This window comes from Lepus europaeus, chromosome 3, assembly GCF_033115175.1.
Source record: "Lepus europaeus isolate LE1 chromosome 3, mLepTim1.pri, whole genome shotgun sequence".
Lineage (NCBI taxonomy): Eukaryota > Metazoa > Chordata > Mammalia > Lagomorpha > Leporidae > Lepus > Lepus europaeus.
The window spans coordinates 120531928-120549706 of NC_084829.1; the positions used below are offsets into that span (position 1 = coordinate 120531928).

Below are 17779 nucleotides of genomic sequence, written 5' to 3' on the forward strand. Positions count from 1 at the left end.
TGGTTCACATAACACCCTAATAGTTTATGTATTTCTGTGATGGATCTTGACTCTTGCAGTATTTGTGATGTCTCCAGTCGCTTCTTTAATCTCTAGGGAGTGAAACTTGGCCAGTATGCTGGTCTTCCCATATGGGCGCCGGTTCTAGTCCCGGCCGCTCCTCTTTCGATCCAGCTCTCTGCTATGGCCTGGGAAAGCAGTAGAAGATGGCCCAAGTCCTTGGGCCCTACACACATGTGGGAGACACAGAAGAAGCTCCTGGCTCCTGGCTTCGAATCAGCGCAGCTCCGACCGTTGTGGCCAATTGGGGATTGAACCATTGGATGGAAGACATCTCTCTCTCTCTCTCTCTCTCTCTCTCTCTCTGCCTCTCCTTTCTCTGTGTAACTCTGACTTTCAAATAAATAAATAAATCTTTAAAAAATAGATTGGACAATGTTTTCTGATACTGAAAGATCACAGTAAGATTTACAAGGAGGAAATTCATAATCTACAAAGGGTACCCCAGATAATTCTTGTAAATATCAAATAAGATACAGAACATGCAAGTAATCCCTAAGCTGGACATTACTACACAATTGTCACAAAGCATGTATATTGAATGTAGCCAGAAAAACTTTAATTAAGGGCTTATTAGGGTATAACTTTTTCAGGAGTTGTGGGACAGAGAAAAGTCCTCCTGGGAACACCTGGGAAGCTGTGGTTTGGGAAAAGTTTTCAGGAGCAATCAAAAGGTAACTGCATATGTGGAAGATTGAGACGTGTTTTCCTCTGGGTATTTCTCAGGACTAGACTCACATAGCATACATGTATTTAGTGGGAGTTTGTTATTGGGAAGCTGGGCTGTGAGAAGTATGAGATCATGACCTTCAGATGGCCCAAACAAGAGGCGAATGGAAGTCGATAACATTGTACTTTGCTTTTTCTTTCCTGGGTCTTACACACATAGTGAGTCTAGAAATTCACTCTCCTTTTTTTCACCTGTTGTTAACTAGCCTGATGTCTGTGCATGTTCCTGAGAAAAATTGCCCCAAGAATAGCATTTAGTTTGTATATAACTATTATCCACTAGATGTACCATAATGTTGGCATAAAGAACCCCTTGGCAGTAAGTGCTAGTAACCATGACTGTGGCTAAGCACATATGGAAAAAGTATCTTTGGATATTCTGCAGTTATTCAAATAGTCTTGAAAACAGACAGAATTGATTGTTTTAACTGGAATGTCTGACCTACTAAGTACAATTTTTATTCCTGCAGAGAATTAAACAAACAAAAAAAACATATGGAGAAACTATTATTTTTAATTTTACCTTAAATAACTAAAGCTGTGTGGTACTTTACATTTTGATGGTATTTTATAATCATTTAAAAACTGTAAGTCTTGATTTTGATGAAAAATTTGAGATATTGATCTCATTTTTTAAAAGGTTTACTTATCAATTTGAAAGGCAGTGTTTTACAAACACACATACACACACAGATATATATATATATATATATATATATATATATATATATATGACTGCAACAGCCAGGAGCCAGGAGCTTCTTCCAGGTCTCCCATGTGGGTATAGAAGCTCAAAGATTTGGACCATCTCTAGTGCCCTCCCATGTGCATTAACAGGGAGCTGGATCAGAAGTGGAACAGCTGGGATTCGAACCAGCAACCACATGGAATGTCGACATCACAAGCAGCAGCTTAACCTGCTATGCCACAATATTGGCCCCAAATGTGCTTTAATTTTTTTGGTGTAGGTTGAAATCATATGAAAGGGAAGTCCTACTAAATTTTTTTTTTTTGACAGGCAGAGTGGACAGTGAGAGAGAGAGAGACAGAGAGAAAGGTCTTCCTTTTTCGTTGGTTCACCCTCCAATGGCCGCCGCGGCCGGCGCACTGCGGCTGGCGCACCTCACTGATCTGAAGGCAGGAACCAGGTGCTTCTCCTGGTCTCCCATGGGGTGCAGGGCCCAAGCACTTGGGCCATTCTCCACTGCCTTCCTGGACCATAGCAGAGAGCTGGCCTGGAAGAGGGGCAACCGGGACAGAATCCGGCGCCCCAACCGGGACTAGAACCCGGTGTGCCAGTGCTGCTAGGCGGAGGATTAGCCTGCTGAGCCACGGTGCCGGCCTAGTCCTACTAAATTTTAGTTAAATTCAAGACTCAAAGATATATGTATACTGAATAATGAACATGTATACAGAATTCCTTGTTTTTTTCCTGTAAGAATTAAAAATGATAATTAGCTAAATAACATGCAGAAAAATCAAATAAGGCAGATGGATTTTTTTAAAGATTTATTTTTTATTTGCTTGAAAGGCAGAGTTACAGAGAAAGGAGGAGAGACAGAGAGAGAGACATCATCCATCCATTCACTGGTTCACTCCCTAAATAGCTGCAACAGGCCCGCGGATGGGCCAGGCCGAAGCCAGAAGTCTAGAGCTTCTTCCAGATCTCTCACGTGGGTACAGGGGCCCAAACACTTGGGCCATCTTCTGCTTCTTTCCCATGTGCATTAGCAGGGTTGCTGGATAAGAAGTGGAGCAGCTGGGTCTCGAACAGGCACCTATATGAGATCCAGCACTACAGGCAGAAGCTTAACCTGCTGCACCACAATGCTGGCCCCAACAGATGGACTTTGATACAATTTTTTTTTTTGATGATTCATAACTACCATCATAGCTAGTGGTGTATGATGAGAAGGCTGGGGAGTTTTTCCAATAACATATGAAAATCAGAATTGGTGTTATAAACATGGATTTTTTTAACTAGAAAAATAGTCTCCTTTTTGCAGAATTCTTGCTTGATTTTTGCCGAATTGTCTTTTTTTGAAGATTTATTTATTTTAATTGAAAGGCAGAGTGAGAGAGAGAGAGCAAGAGAGAGAGAAAGAGGGAGAGGCTGAGAGAGAGAGGTCTTCCATCCATTGGTTAACTCCCCAAAGGTCACAATGGCCAGAGCTGGGCCAGTCCAAAGGCAGAAGCCAGGAGCTTCTTCTGGATCTCCCATGTGGATAAAGGGGTCCAAACACTTAGGGCACTTTTTTTTTCTTTTCTTTCTTTCTTTTTTTTTTTTTTTCTGCCTTCCCAGGCACATTAGCAGAGAACTGGATGGGAAGTGGAGAAGCCAGGACTCGAACCGGTGCCAATATGGGATGCCTGAACAACAGATGGTGGCTTTACCTGGTACGTCACAGTGCTGGACCTCCAAGTTTTCTTTATTAGCCTGAATATAACTTGAAGTCTAATTTTCAGCCACTCTTTTGATTTCTCTCAAGTTTCTGGAATAGACTTTAAGTTATATCATGAGATGACAATTCCTGAAAATCAAATTACTAGCTTCCTAAAAGCACTTTATTTTTTTGCACACAATTTTTAAAGAACAAAAACCTATAATGACAAAGCAGTCTCAGGTGGTGAACATGCTTGTAAGAGTAATTTCCAAAGCACATTCTGGGGTCAGTGGCTTATCTAATTCAACTCCTTCAGCTAAGAGAATAACATGAAAATTATTGCAAGAGATTATGGACGTTTGACAACACTACATAGTTGAAAATCAAAGATGACTAAGAAAAGTGTGTCTTTAAGTTAACTTGACTAATATTTGAAGGCAAGAACCTGCTCTCACTTCACCCTCCATGTTTCAGAAAGCCCTTGAATGCTGCACAGGCGATGTGGAAATACCCTGATTACCTAGCTTTGAGGCTTTCCACACGCAGGAGCATCGGTCAGACAAATAGGACTGCTAATAAATATGAACACATAAAATAAGGACTTATTATAGGAGTTTGATCTTATAGAACAACTGTGGGTGTTGTTTACAAAGTTTATGTGAAGCTCTTGTTTCTGTGTCTGGTGTGGAATCTGAAGTTCACATAAAAGGCAATCCCAAGAGGGAGATGGACATGAAGTGGGAGAAGCAAAGAAAAGCAGGAGCCTGTGAAACTAAGGTGGAAACCACAGGAAGGACTAGAACTCCTGTCTGTCTCTGTCTCTGCCTCCAAACCTCTAACTTCTTGGGTGGGAAACTTTCGCAAGAAAACCTGGGGTCCTTTGCCTGGGAGCTAAACATGCACTTGACTCAGAAGCCTGAGAAGCTGAGTCGGAAGACCCAGCAGGAGCCTGAGTGCTCACTGCCCAGCTGCTGCACCACACCGATCCTGTGAGTTTAGCAGATAAGTGCTGGTGTGTGTGAGTTGCAACAGTGCCTTTTTCCCTGGAATGACTTCCTGAGGCATGCCCCTTTCAAATCTTGTGCAAAATGTTCTTTGTGGCTCATGTTAATTCTAAACTATGCCAAGAAAGGCAGGTATAAAAATTGAAGTTCCATTTTAACTAAGTTGACATAATATAAATCCATCACAGCCTAACCTGGGTGTACATGGCATTCAATACATATCCTTTAACAATGTTAACTTCCAAATGAAGATAATAGAACAATGCTTCCACCTAATACAACCTAATTAGGCCTTAAACAATTATAAACATACTAACACTCCCCCAATGAAGATAGGAAATCCCTTTATCTTTTGGTGATTTTCATTCTTTTCTAGCTGAGTCACATTTGTCCTTTGAAACAAAATAACTTACATATGGACCATAATGTTAAATACTGTTCAGTCCCAAAGTTCCTGCAGTATATTATTTTTCATCACCTTGGAAGCGCTAAGAGATTCCCCAGAGGATCTTCTATCTTCTCAACTTATTGCTTCCTCCCATCATTCTGAAGTAGTAATTTATTTTCCTCTTGATATTAGCATTGGTCAACTCAACCACTGTACGTTGATTCTCTGATGTAAGAAGTCTAAAAAGGCCTGGTACAAGTCTAACTTTCCAGTGCAATGGTATCACTGCCGTGTCTCACTGATGGCAGCCTTCCTCCTTTGGAAGTTAAGACCTCCCTTCAGGCAAAAAAGATCAAAGTGCAAATTTTTTATTAGTGGATCATTAGTGGTAATGAATCAGTCCATTTATACCTATTGATTTCCAGACCCCTGAGTTGTGACCAGAGGAGAAACAGAATCATATTTGTACTAGTGTCTGAGAATTCTCACATATACTCTGTTCCAGAGACCCTTACCATCCTGCAAGGAGTTGCTACCCTGCTGGCACCAAAACCCAAACTTCAAAAATCCATTCCACTATTTGTCCAGCAAACCACTTCAGAGTGACAGGGAATATGATAAGACCACTAAATTCCATGAGCATAAGCTTACTGCTACATTTTACAGGTTGCCAAATGATTTTCATTTTTATGTTTGAGGACGATTGGGCAGCCCAAGAGGTGACTTAACTGCTGAGCCAAATGCTAAGCACTTGGCTCAAGATACAGATGCTAGGGTGGTCCAGCCGAAGCTAGAGATGCTCTTGGCCCAGCTGCTGCCTCTTGCCATTCTGTAAGGCCACAGATAAACACAGGTCTGCATAAGATAGGGGCTGGAGTCATGATGCCATCATTCCATGTGGGAGTGTCATTAGAGTCCCAGTTACTCTGCTTCTGATCCTGCTTCTTGCTAATGTACCTGAGAAGGCAGCAGAATATGGCCCAAGTTCTTGGGTCCCTGTCACCCTGTGAGAAACCAGAAGTTCCTGGCTCCTAGCCATGTGGGGAATGAATCAGAAGAAGGAAGACTTCTGTCTCTTTCTCTTTCTCTCTCTCTCTCTTTGTCATTCTGTTTTTTTTAAATACTACTAATAATAGTAATCACAGATATGCATAAGATTCATCAAGCCCTTGCTGACCTTGTGAATGTAAGGGAATACAGTCAGTCTTTTTCTTCTGGCTTTCTGTGCAAAATATTTCCTGTGTACCATGATAACTAAGAATAAGTAGAGAAAAAAATTCTGGGGAATGTAGTTCCAGTTTATCCAAGTTGATGCTAGTCAAACTCTTAGCACCAGAATGGCTTTGATCCCAGCTGTAGACATAACAAAAATGTTTTAGAGCAAGAAAGCCCCAGAATGCCTAACACAAAGAAAATATTTGTAAAGAGAAGAAAGCTCAAACAAGAATTTCTTCCCATCTATTTCATCAATAAGAAAAGAAAATTGCTATGGTGGGCTGGTGAAGTTCAGAAAATTCTACATTTGTGAGGTGAAAGCCAAGAGAGCAGCCAAAACAGCTGAAGACAGAACAGCTAAGGAAAAGAGGAAAAACAGACGCGATGTGTTGGAGGCAGCAAGCAGAGGTGTGTGCCCAGAGCAGGAGTCACTGGTGATGAGCAACAAGCAGCACCTGTCAACAGAGAAGCATGGTAGTGACCAGAAGTCAGAAAAAGAACAGTTTTTCTCACTAATTGGGCAAATGTCTTTTGGGCCTCATTTGGTTGTCCCTGGAGGGAAGGCGAATGGGGTCCTCATTCTTATTATGTGTTACAATGGCAGCATATGGCTCCCAAAGAACTGTGTTCAGGATCCTTGTTACACACATGGCACTAACGAAAAGTAAAATTTACTTGTTTGAAACTACTCCCTCCTCAATATTCCAGCTTAAATAGTTTTATTAGAATTTGGCTAGCTTCAATCTGTTTCTTTTCATATCCATAATAATAGCTATCATAATTAATTTATTAGTGTAAAAAAAGAACACTTATATACACAACCTTATAAATGACATTTTAAAGGTCACATAGAATTTTTGCTCCGTCTTTTGGTTGCATTTGAGCCAAACTGTCTCAAAAATTTTAGTGAATTTGCATATCATAAAGCAGTGTATCTCCTTCAAAGAGTCCAAGGAACTCAAAACATCTTTTTTTTTTTTTTTTTTTATTTGAAAGGCAGAGTCACAGAGAGAGATAAGGAGAGGCAGAGACAGCTTCCATCCACTGGTTCACTCCCCAGATGGCTGCAATGGCCAGAGCTGGGCGAGACTGAAACCAGGAGCTAGGAGCTTCGTTTGGGTCCCCCATGTGGGTGGCAGGGAACCAAGCACTTAGGCAATATTCCTCGGCTTTCTCATGCACATTATCAAGGAGCTGTACTGGAAGTGGAACAGCCAGGACTAGAACAAATACACCTATGGGATGCCAGCATCATAGGTGGCAGTTTAATCCACTGTGCCACAATGCTGGCCCCTCATACCTTTTTGAAAATTACATGATATAAAGGTACTAATACTTACTAATTTAATTTTTAAAGAATTTTTAAAGTTTCTTTTAAACATTACTCTAAAATCCAAATCTTTTAATTCCAGGAAAAATCCTGCAGCAAACAACAGCAATAGTGTAAGCTCCTCTTTAGAAAATCGTCGCTGCATTTTCCTCAGATACATGAGTTAGTCAAGACTCAGGGAGGGGAATGGTCATTAACTAAATACAGGAAGATCAGTTAGACCAGAGGCCAGATCTCAGTCACCTGGGAGTAGTGGGACACTAGACGAGACTCTTGACTCCACTTAAACCTATCTTCTTCATCTGTTAAATAAAGAATCCTCATAGTTATCTCATAAAGTTGTAATAAAGATTAAACACAGTTTATGTCTGATGCAATACATACTAGATGCTATTATTAGCAGCATATAATTGAGAAAAATCCATAAAATCACTCCAAATTAGTGTCCATTTTAATAATTTGCATTATAGTTGGTAATTCTCAGAGGAAAAATTTGGACTGTTTTTTTAATTTAAAGATTTATTTTTTATTTTTTAATTTTTATTTATTTTTTATTTTTTTTTTTGACAGGCAGAGTGGACAGTGAGAGAGAGACAGAGAGAAAGGTCTTCCTTTTGCCGTTGGTTCAACCTCCAATGGCCGCCGCGGTAGGCGCGCTGCGGCTGGCGCACCGCGCTGATCTGAAGCCAGGAGCCAGGTGCTTATCCTGGTCTCCCATGGGGTGCAGGGCCCAAGGACTTGGGCCATCCTCCTCTGCACTCCCGGGCCACAGCAGAGAGCTGGCCTGGAAGAGGGGCAACCGGGACAGGATCGGTGCCCCAACCGGGACTAGAACCCGGTGTGCCGGCGCCGCAAGGTGGAGGATTAGCCTAGTGAGCCACAGCGCCGGCCAATCTCACTAGTCCAAGTGATCAATTTCGGTTCACATTCGATGGCTTGGATAGGTCTAAGAAACAAAGGGATCACACAAACAAGACAAGTGTCTGCTAATACTAACTGATAGAATCAAAAAGGAGAGAAAGATCCAGCATGGGAAGTGGGATACACAGCAGACTCATAGAATGGCAGATGTCCTAAACAACACTCTGGCCTCAGAATCAGCCCTTAAGGCATTCGGATCTGGCTGAAAAGCCCATGAGAGTATTGTAGGCATGGAAAGCCAAGATACCATGGAAAAGAAAAAAAGAAGAAGACCTAAATGAAAGATCTCTGTTAGTGAGATCCCAGTGGAAAGAACGGGGCCATCAAAGAAGGAGGTACCTTTCTCTGAAGGGAAGAGAGAACTTCCACTTTGACTGTGACCCTATCGGAATAAGATCAAAGTCAGCGAACCCTAAAGGCTTCCATAGCCCTGGCAACTCATGACTAGAGCCTAGGGAGATTACTGACGCCATGAACAGGAGTGTCAAATTGTTAAGTCAGCAACAGGAGTCACTGTGTACTTACATCCCATGTTGGATCTGTCCTTAATGTGTTGTCTAATGTGCAGTGATGCTATAACTAGTACTGAAACAGTATTTTTACACTTTGTGTTTCTGCGTGGGTACAAACTGATGAGATCTTTACTAATTATATACTGAATCGATCTTCTGTATATAAAGATAATTGGAAATGAAAAAAAAAAAAACCCTGGTGTTAAATTGGAAATGGCATAGAAAATTAATTAATTTTTAAAAAAATATTATGTAGGATCTCTGCCTTTAATGTGCTGTACACTCTTATTTAATGCTATAACTAGTACTCCAACAGTATTTTTTTTTTCACATTGTGTTGCTATATGGGGGCAAACTGTTGAAATCGTTACCTAATTTATACTAAACTGATCTTCTGTATATAAAGAGAATTGAAAATGAATCATGATGTGATTGGAAGGGGAGAGGGAGCGGGAAAGGGGAGGGTTGTGGGTGGGAGGGAAGTTTTGGGAGGGGGAAGCCATTGTAACCCATGAGCTGTACTTTGGAAATTTATATTCATTAAATAAAAGTTTAAAAAAAAGATTTATTTTTTATTTATTTGAAAGGCAGTTATGGAGAAAAGGTGGAGAGAGACAAAGAGAGAGCTATCTCCAGTCCTCTAGTTCTCTCCACAGATGCCTGCAAAAGCTAGTACTGGGCCATGCCAAAGCCAGGAGCCCAGAACTCAATCTCATCTGGGTGGCAGGGACCCACTTCCTTAGGTTGTCATTGCTGCCTCCCAGGGTACGTGTTAATAGGAAACTGTAACCTGGAGTGAGCTGGGACTCAAATGCTGGCCCTCTAGCATGGGAGTCAGGCATCCCAGATGGTGGTTTGACCACTGTACCAAATCCTCACTCTTTCCCCCATATTATTAATAAGAAAAATAAAGCCATTGCTTTAAAATAGAGAAGTGTGTAACCGTAACTTTTAAAAGTTGAAGTCCATAACTGTGAAGTATTTGATATCTGTGGAAATTACTGACTGTTCTCCCTAAATTTGTAAAGATACTCAAAACAATGGTATAAAAAAATACTCTTTGGAACTAGAGGAAGATTTAAGAGAAAGTGGGGAGAAAGGTAGATATGGGAAGGAACCAAGCTATGGATATTTTTATTTATTTTTTAAAGTCGTTGCTTGTTAATCTTAATCATGTCATCCTTACTACTAATCCTATCATAGTTCCCTGTGCTCATAAAAATTACTCTGAAAAATATCAAATATTGTAGAGACTTATTTATGTGTATTCTACTGAAAATTTGTACCATTTTCAAAAGGCAATAGTTTAAAAATTTGAGATGTGCTTTGAAAATCTTCCCCTGGAATGTTGCTTTAAATCAACTTTCCATTTAGCTTCCTTTTTAAAAAAAAATAAAAGATTTATTTATTTATTTGAAAGGTGAATTAGAGAGAGAGATTGAGAGAGAGAGAGAGAGAGAGAGAGATATCTTTCATCTGCTGGTTCACTCCCCAAATGGCCACAATGGCTGGTGCTTAATCAGGTGGAAGCCAGGAGCTTCTTCTATGTCTCCTAATGGGTGGCAGGGGCCCAAACACTTGGTCCAACTTCTGCTGCTTTCCTAGGACATTAGCAGGGAGCTGGATTGGGAGTGGAACAGCTCTTGAACCATAGTGCAGGTCCTTCCTTTCTATTTTCGATGTATGTACTTATTGATAATCTAGAGTTTATTTGTAGCAATCAACAAATTCATGAAAATGACAGATTGCATTCTGCAGAATGCTTATGCTTCTCTATCCTGAACCGAGTTTGTATGTATAATTCTGGTCAACCACAGTGTATCATGACCTTGTTTATAACACTTAATGTGAATTGTTTCATAAATGTTCTTTGTCCTTGTTTCTACATAAATAGTCACTGCCGCAGATGTGTGGAATTTTTGAAAAACAGTACCTACATGGTGTGTTTCTAGAGCCTTGGCCAGAATCTCTCACAATTATTCTTAACCTGAGATCATCTGGGAGAGATTGTGCAGATTCAGCCGTGGCCTGGGCTTGTCTGTCACCAATTCCCTCCCTGTGTTTTTTCTGGTAGTATAAATGAGGGCAAAAAGAAAACTTTCAATACACTCTAGTTACCCCTGACAGCATAGATTTTCTGCATTCATTTGATCTTTACTTAAAAAAATTTAATAACGTTATTTTGAGAAATTAGATGTCCATGAAAAATTGGTAACAAGGGAATGATGCAATACATTTCAGTGAGATAAGATCATAAGCAAGCCCATAGTGCCTCTAAGTAAAAACAACTGATTAATCAAGGTTAAATTAAATATACCTGTCCACAAACAGCCCGATTTTCCAGTTGGACTTCTTCACATTGTTGTCATCTGTAAAATGGGATATTCTATTATTCTAGATAATGGATTATTCTGGATATTTCCAAGCTAGCCATTAGAAAGTGTTTCAAGGGTCATAGTTCTAAAATATATTTTAGTTTCATCTGTCTTGGTAAACAGAGTACATTTAAGATTACTTAATTTTATTATTAGAGACAGATTATTGTTCTATTCAAAGGAGAAAAATTATCTCAGTTTTCTTATATTGGAGAATCTCATTGAATTGGTATGGATGAAATCAGAAAAGGAAAGACTCAGACTATTGCTAGGAAAATAAAATGACATTGATGACCTTGTGCAGTTGGCTGGCTGGGACTTTCAAGAGACTGTTGAGGATTCCCAATAGCATTTTACGTGGGATTTTGCAGTACCTGGGGAGTTACATCATGTCGTTTTATTTTATCTGCTTGATTTTGTTGCTTTTGTTGTTGTTGTGCCATTCCTTTTTCTTTTTAAAAAGGGCCATGCAAGATATTTTTTAAAAGATTCATTTTTTTATTTATTTGGAAGGCAGAGATACAGAAAGAGGGAGGGAGAGAAGGAGGGAGGGAAGGAGGCAGAGAGAGAGAGTGAGAAAGAGAGTTAGGCCAAAACCAGGAGCCTGGAACTCCATCTGGCTCTCCCACATGGGTGGCAGGAGCCCATGCATGTGGGCCATCTACCACTGCTTTTCCAGGTGCATTAGCAGGGAGCTGTATCGAAAGTGGAATGGCCAGGACTTGAACTGGTGATCATGTGGAATGCTGGCATTGCAGGCAGGGGCTTAATCCATTGGGCCACAACACTCACGCCCTGAGAGATATTTGAATCTGTGATCTTCATTCATGAAAAATAATTCTCTGTATAAAATCTTATATAAACACTATCTTCTGCAATCCTCAACACTGTGTTATGAGCTGTAACTTAATAATACACTTTGAAGCTCCGTGTAGGCCCAGCGAACTAATTGTTTTGCTTTAGATATTGAAGCTAATAAGGGCAATCAGAGTACTTAAATCCTGATCTAACAACGTAGTCAATATTGTTTTCATTACATCACAATGCAAAGGAAAAGCAGTTTTCTTCCAAGTCTTTTGCTTTGCTTGTGTATTGTCACCATTGCAGACTTCCAACTTTTTATCTTTCTGCTTGCATCATCAATTACGAAGTTTTTTTTAAAAAAATATTTATTTTATCGGAAAAGCAGGCACTCCCTCTACACAAACACACACAGAAACAGACAGTAGCAGAGACAGAGCTCCTATCTGCTGGTTCATTCTCCAAATGCCCACAGCAGCCAGGGCTGGCCCAGGCCAAAGCCAGAAGTCCAGAACTCAGTCTGGGTCTCTCACATAAATGACAAGGATCCTATCAGTTGAGCCAACACCTACTGCCCTCAGTGTACACATTAAGGGGAAACTGGAATTGAGAGCAGAGTAGAATTGTAACCCAAGTACTTTGTCATGAGATGCTGGTGTCCCAACCACATCCTAACCACTATATCAAATACCTGCCCCCAGTTCCCAAGATTTTCTTATAATTTTGACCTACATCTTCACTCACATCTATGTGGTTGTGTGTTTACTTCATTTTATTACTTTAGGAAGAAGATTCTTGCTTTTGCATTGCCCTACACACTACTTTTCTAATTATGCATCTCTATAGTTTTTGTGTGCCTACTGTTTAAGAATTTATATTTTCTCATTTACTTTCACTTTATTTGAGATAGAGAGAGAGAGAGAGATTTTCCATTTGCTATTTCACTTCTCAAATACCTCCAGGAGCCAGGGCTGGGCCAGGCTGAAGCAAGAGCCAACAGCCCTGAACTCCATCTGGGTCTTCACATGTGTGGCAGGGACCAAAGTGCTTGAGCCATCACCTGCTGAGTGTACATTATCAGTAAGCTGGATCAGAAGTGGGCAGTGGGAACTTGAACTAGTACTCTGACATTGACTGTGAGCTTCCCAAGTGACATCTTAATTCCTGTTCCAAATGTCCTCCCTTTTGTTTTAAATACATAGATTATCTGTAAATGTTTATATACAAAAAAAAAAAAAAAAAAAACCCTGGAAGAAATGATTGTATTTGGAGAAGTGAGTTGAGTGGCTGGGTGAGAAAGAGACCTATTTTTCTTTGCATAACTTTTGTTCCTTGTGAATATTGTACTATTTGTGCATTTTATCAATTGAAAAATTTAAAAAATCTTTGTGCTGTGTATATATGATTGATAAAGATTGTTAGAAACTGGTTGTAGTTTTACAAATTCAAAAAAGAAATGAAAAAATTTTCACTCATGACTATGCTCTTTATTCTTAGGGTCACTGTGATACTGGATTTCATTAGGTACCAGATAATCTAAATTCTTTTGCACACATGCACACAAGAAACATTCAACAACTGCAACACAGAATTTTCAAAGTATAAGATATGCTATAGATCTTGTAAGCATTATAGTTCAATGACGTTATTATTCATTTTTAAAAGTCATATTTTAGGGATATAGAGCAATTCTTTCAAAAATGATTTATTTATATATTTATTTCAAAGAGACAGAGAGGGAGAGACAGAGATCTCTTCATCTACTGCTTAACACCAAAAATACTTGCAACAGTTGGAGCTGGGCCAGGACAAAGCCATGTTCCTGGAATTCCGGTCAAGTTTTTGGGCCATCATCTGCTGCCTCCCAGGAACATCAGCAAGAAGCTGGAATGGAAGCTGAAGTGGACTCCAAACCAGGCACTTGATGCAGGATATGGGTGTCCCAAGCGGGGACTTAAGCTGCTACACCACAACATCTGCCTCAATGCATTTATTTACTTATGTATTTATTTATTTGGTTAGTTATGGAGAAACTTCTAGCTATGATTGGCAGGACCAAGAAAAATACTTGTCTTTGGACTCTGTTCAACATAGATTCTTATATGGCATATGACAGGGTTGGCAAATGAGATTAAGTTATAGGGGAAAAAAAGGTACCTGGAGAAATGATTATCATTCTCTCCTTAAATACCATAGATCTTCTTATGATACTATCTTGGAAAGTAATTAAATGAAAGTGGATTTACATCAAGAAAATAATTTGCTTGATTTTCTGAAGGTCCTAATTCCGGGAATTCTTTATTTAACCATATGACAATTTAGAAAATGACAAATATGCTTTAGGTGATGATTATTACTGTCTATTAAGTTGTTTATATGTGTACATATGTAGATTTTTTAAATTTATTTTTTATTTTTTAAAATGTTTTTAAAGAATTTATTTATTTATTTGAAAGTCAGAGTCACACACAGAGAGAAGGAGAGGCTGAGAGAGGTCTTCCATCCACTGGTTCACTCCCCAATTGGCCACAATGACCGGAGTTGTGCCCAAGTGAAGCCAGGAGTCTGGAGCTTTTCCCAGTCTCCCACGCTGGTGCAGGGGCCCAAGGACTTGGGCCATCTTCTACTTTCTTTCCTAGGCCATAGCAGAGAACTGGATCAGAAGTGGAGCAGCCAGGACTCAAACCAGAGCCCATATAGGATGCCAGCATTGCAGGCGGTGGCTTTACCCACTATGCCACAGCGCTGGCCTTGTGGATTTTAAAAGTCAATCATTCTGGGTCCAGCACCCAGTCCTTGGGCCCCTGCACCCATTTGGGAGACTCAGAAGAATCTCTTGGGTCCTGACTTTGGATCGCCACAGCTCCAGCCGTTTTGGCCATCTGGGGAGTGAACCAGTGGATGGAAGACCTCTTTCTATCTCTCTACCTCCGCCTCTCAATAACTCTGCTTTTTTTTTTTTTATAATCAAAAAGTTTATTGTGCTCATTATACAAAGAGTAAGAAAGTCTTTTGTTCCTAATGCAAGAGTCTCATGTTTTATGACAATATCCATAAAATTCAGTGGTTAACTTCTTAGGTTTCAAGTAGGAAAAATCCTGAAGCTCTTTATAGTTCTTGACAATGAATCTTAAAGAAAGGATTAAACTGTAAAAAAATCATAAAGGGATGGAAAGTCATCTCAATCTAAAAAAAATAATAATACAAGTACATAATTTGGCTATTAGGGTTCAAAGAACAGACCACTTTGATTAGAGTTAAATATCCTAGAATGAAACTAAGACAATGTAAACAATGTTAATTTCATGTAGTTTAATAAGTAGTCTTGTACTTAATCCAAGAAAATCTAAAGAGTCATTGTTATAAAATGAAGATTGTATCCACACAAAGTCGTTATGCTCCAATCATGATGGTATTAGGATGTAGGGCTGGTGGGAGGCAACGATGTCAAGAGTGCTCCTGAGTGGGACCCCAGACGAGTCTCTTGCTCTGCTTTCAGCAATGTGAGGACAGAGTAAGACTTCAGCTACCTAAAACCTAGCAGAAGGGTCATGTCATGTTTCCTCCATCTGTTTTTCAGATAAATAAATCTTTAAAGAAAAAAACAATCATTCTACATTATCACAACACAATCATCATCATAAATTGACAATGGACAGTGATTTTCATGATTGCTAACAATATAACAGCAAATATAACAGCAAAGCCCATTGAATAACCATTTATTTTTAAAAAGGGGTTAAACTGCTGCTTGCAATACTGGCATCTCATCTGGGAGCTGGTTAGAATCCTGGCCGCTCTGCTTCCAAACTGGCTCCCTGAGAAGGTGTTTGGGAAAGCAGTGAAAGATAGCCCCAGTCTTTGGGTCTCTGCATCCATGTGGGCAACCCAGATGAAACTCTTGGTTCCTGGCTTCAGCCTAGTCCAGACCAGGCCAATGTGGCCATTTGGAGAGTGAACCAGTGGATCTTTCTCTCTCTGCCTCTCCCTCTCTCTGTAACTCTGCCTTTCAAATAATCTTTTTTTTTTTTTTAAAAGGTGTTCAGAGTTCAATAATCAGCAAGAAGAAATAACTTCCTTAGATAAAAAGTCAATCATTTATTTTACCTAGCTTAGGTATTTTCTGGCCATTAAAAAAAAAAAAATTCTTTTACCTAGCATGAAATTTAAAGCCATCAAACTTGTGGAACAAAGTGTATGCAACTTTGTCTTCACATTCTGTTGATATTTCTCTTTGTGGTGGGTTCTTTGGTCATTTTCTCCTGTGGTCGCCTTTAACAAATGAGCCATTCTCATTATGATAGGAATATTATCCATAAATAAGAAAATCATCTATAAGATTTGCTTTATAGGATGATTCATTGACTTGGAAAAGAAATGTGGATGAATGCTGTGACTTTTCACATTCGTATGCTCCCATACATCAGCACTAGGCAACCCTACCTATATCCCACAGATCCTGCTTTTAAAATCATCTTTGTGTGTTGAGGGAAACTCATCTTTGTGCATGGTTTTGAACTACTGTGTTATGTCACAGTCTGAGTTTACTCTTACCTTCTGGCTAAGCTAAACTTTCAGTCTAATTTTTTTTTCACTTTTCTCATTTGGATGTACTCTACCAGTTTTATTAAGGATATTCTTGAAATAATTCTCAACTTTTACAAAAGTTGATGTCATCATTTAATCCAGTTTTATAAACATTTATTTCATAATAGTTTTATATTTCTGAAACAAAATTTGTAAGGTAGTAATACAGAGTTCGTATATACTCCTCATCTAATTTTTTGAAACTCTCATGTTAGTATATTTGTCACATTTAATGAACCACACCTAGCTTCCCCTGTTTTTTAAATCAAACTCCTTTTATTCCTTCCACCCCAGCCTCTGGTAATTCAACAGTCTGTGTTCAGACTGAGTTTGTTTGTTTGTTTGTTTTTAATTTTAGTTCTCACATCTAAGGGAGAACATGTGGTATTTGTCTTTCTGTGTCTGGCTTATTTCACTCAGCATGATGTCTTCCAGTTTCATCCATTTTGTTGCTATAAACTTCCCTCATAATATTGCTTTTGCTGTGTCTCCCAGGTTTTGGTATGTTGTGCTTTCATTTTCATTCGATAAAATAATATTTTTATTTCCTTTCAAACTTCCTCAGTGAGCCACTGATCATTGATCAGTAGCATGCTGTTTAAGTTCCATATATTTGTACATTTTCTATTGTTTTTGTTGTTGATTTCTGATTTTATTCCTTTATGGTATGAGAAGATCCACGGGATGATCAATCTTTTAAAATGTACTGAGGTGTGAATTTGGAAAACTGGAACGCAGTTAGGTTCTTCCTGGTTCCTGTAGGCTGTGTTTCAGTGACCCTCAGGAATACCAACAATGAGGTCCTGGCTGCAGGATACAGGGGGCTCTTTATCCAAGTCTCACAGCATGAGCGCCCTGAAGTCTGCAGCCGGAAGCAGAGGAAGGCAGGGCCCTTTACATTTCACAGGTGAATGCAAATTACTTCAGCGGTTCTAGAACTGGCATAGTTCCAGGGTCTATAGGGGACTGCCCTTAATTCCTGCAGGGCATGCAAGGGTGACACTGGAGCCTGGTGCTCTGGGCCCTCAGCCCTCTGGGACAAGAACTGCAGGGAGCTTTCTCATGTCTTGTCCTCTGGGATGGTATACGGGCTGCTGCTGGGACAAGCTCCAACAAGCCCCGAGGACCTAGCTAGATGGACAGAACAACAAGTGTGGCTCCAAGGCTTGTGTCTAGAACTCCCACTGCTGCAGGATTCATAGGAGCCCCTGCAAAGTGCCCTTGCTGTCGCTGCAGTTCCGCAGCTTCTTGGAAGCAGTTCTGGGCCTGGCAATTTGCGGGTGGAGCTCGGCGCTGTGGGTTCCTAGTTCGGAGCGAAGTTGTTACTCGGACACAAGTCAGTCCTCAGACTCGATTTAAAGTCAAGGAGGACTTGGAACTCTTCTGTATTCAGGCTGTTCTGTAGCCAGTGGCGCTTTTTGCTTCCTAGGAAAATGGCATCCCCCAGCAGGAGCGCTGGGGAAGAAGCTGTGG

At 40.0% G+C, this 17779-nt stretch overlaps 1 pseudogene; it reads right to left on the reverse strand.

Annotated features, from left to right (window-relative positions):
• LOC133756648 (small ribosomal subunit protein uS2-like) overlaps positions 1–3725 on the reverse strand; it is a 34335-nt pseudogene extending 30610 nt beyond the window's left edge.
• Positions 3726–17779: the final 14054 nt, after the last annotated feature.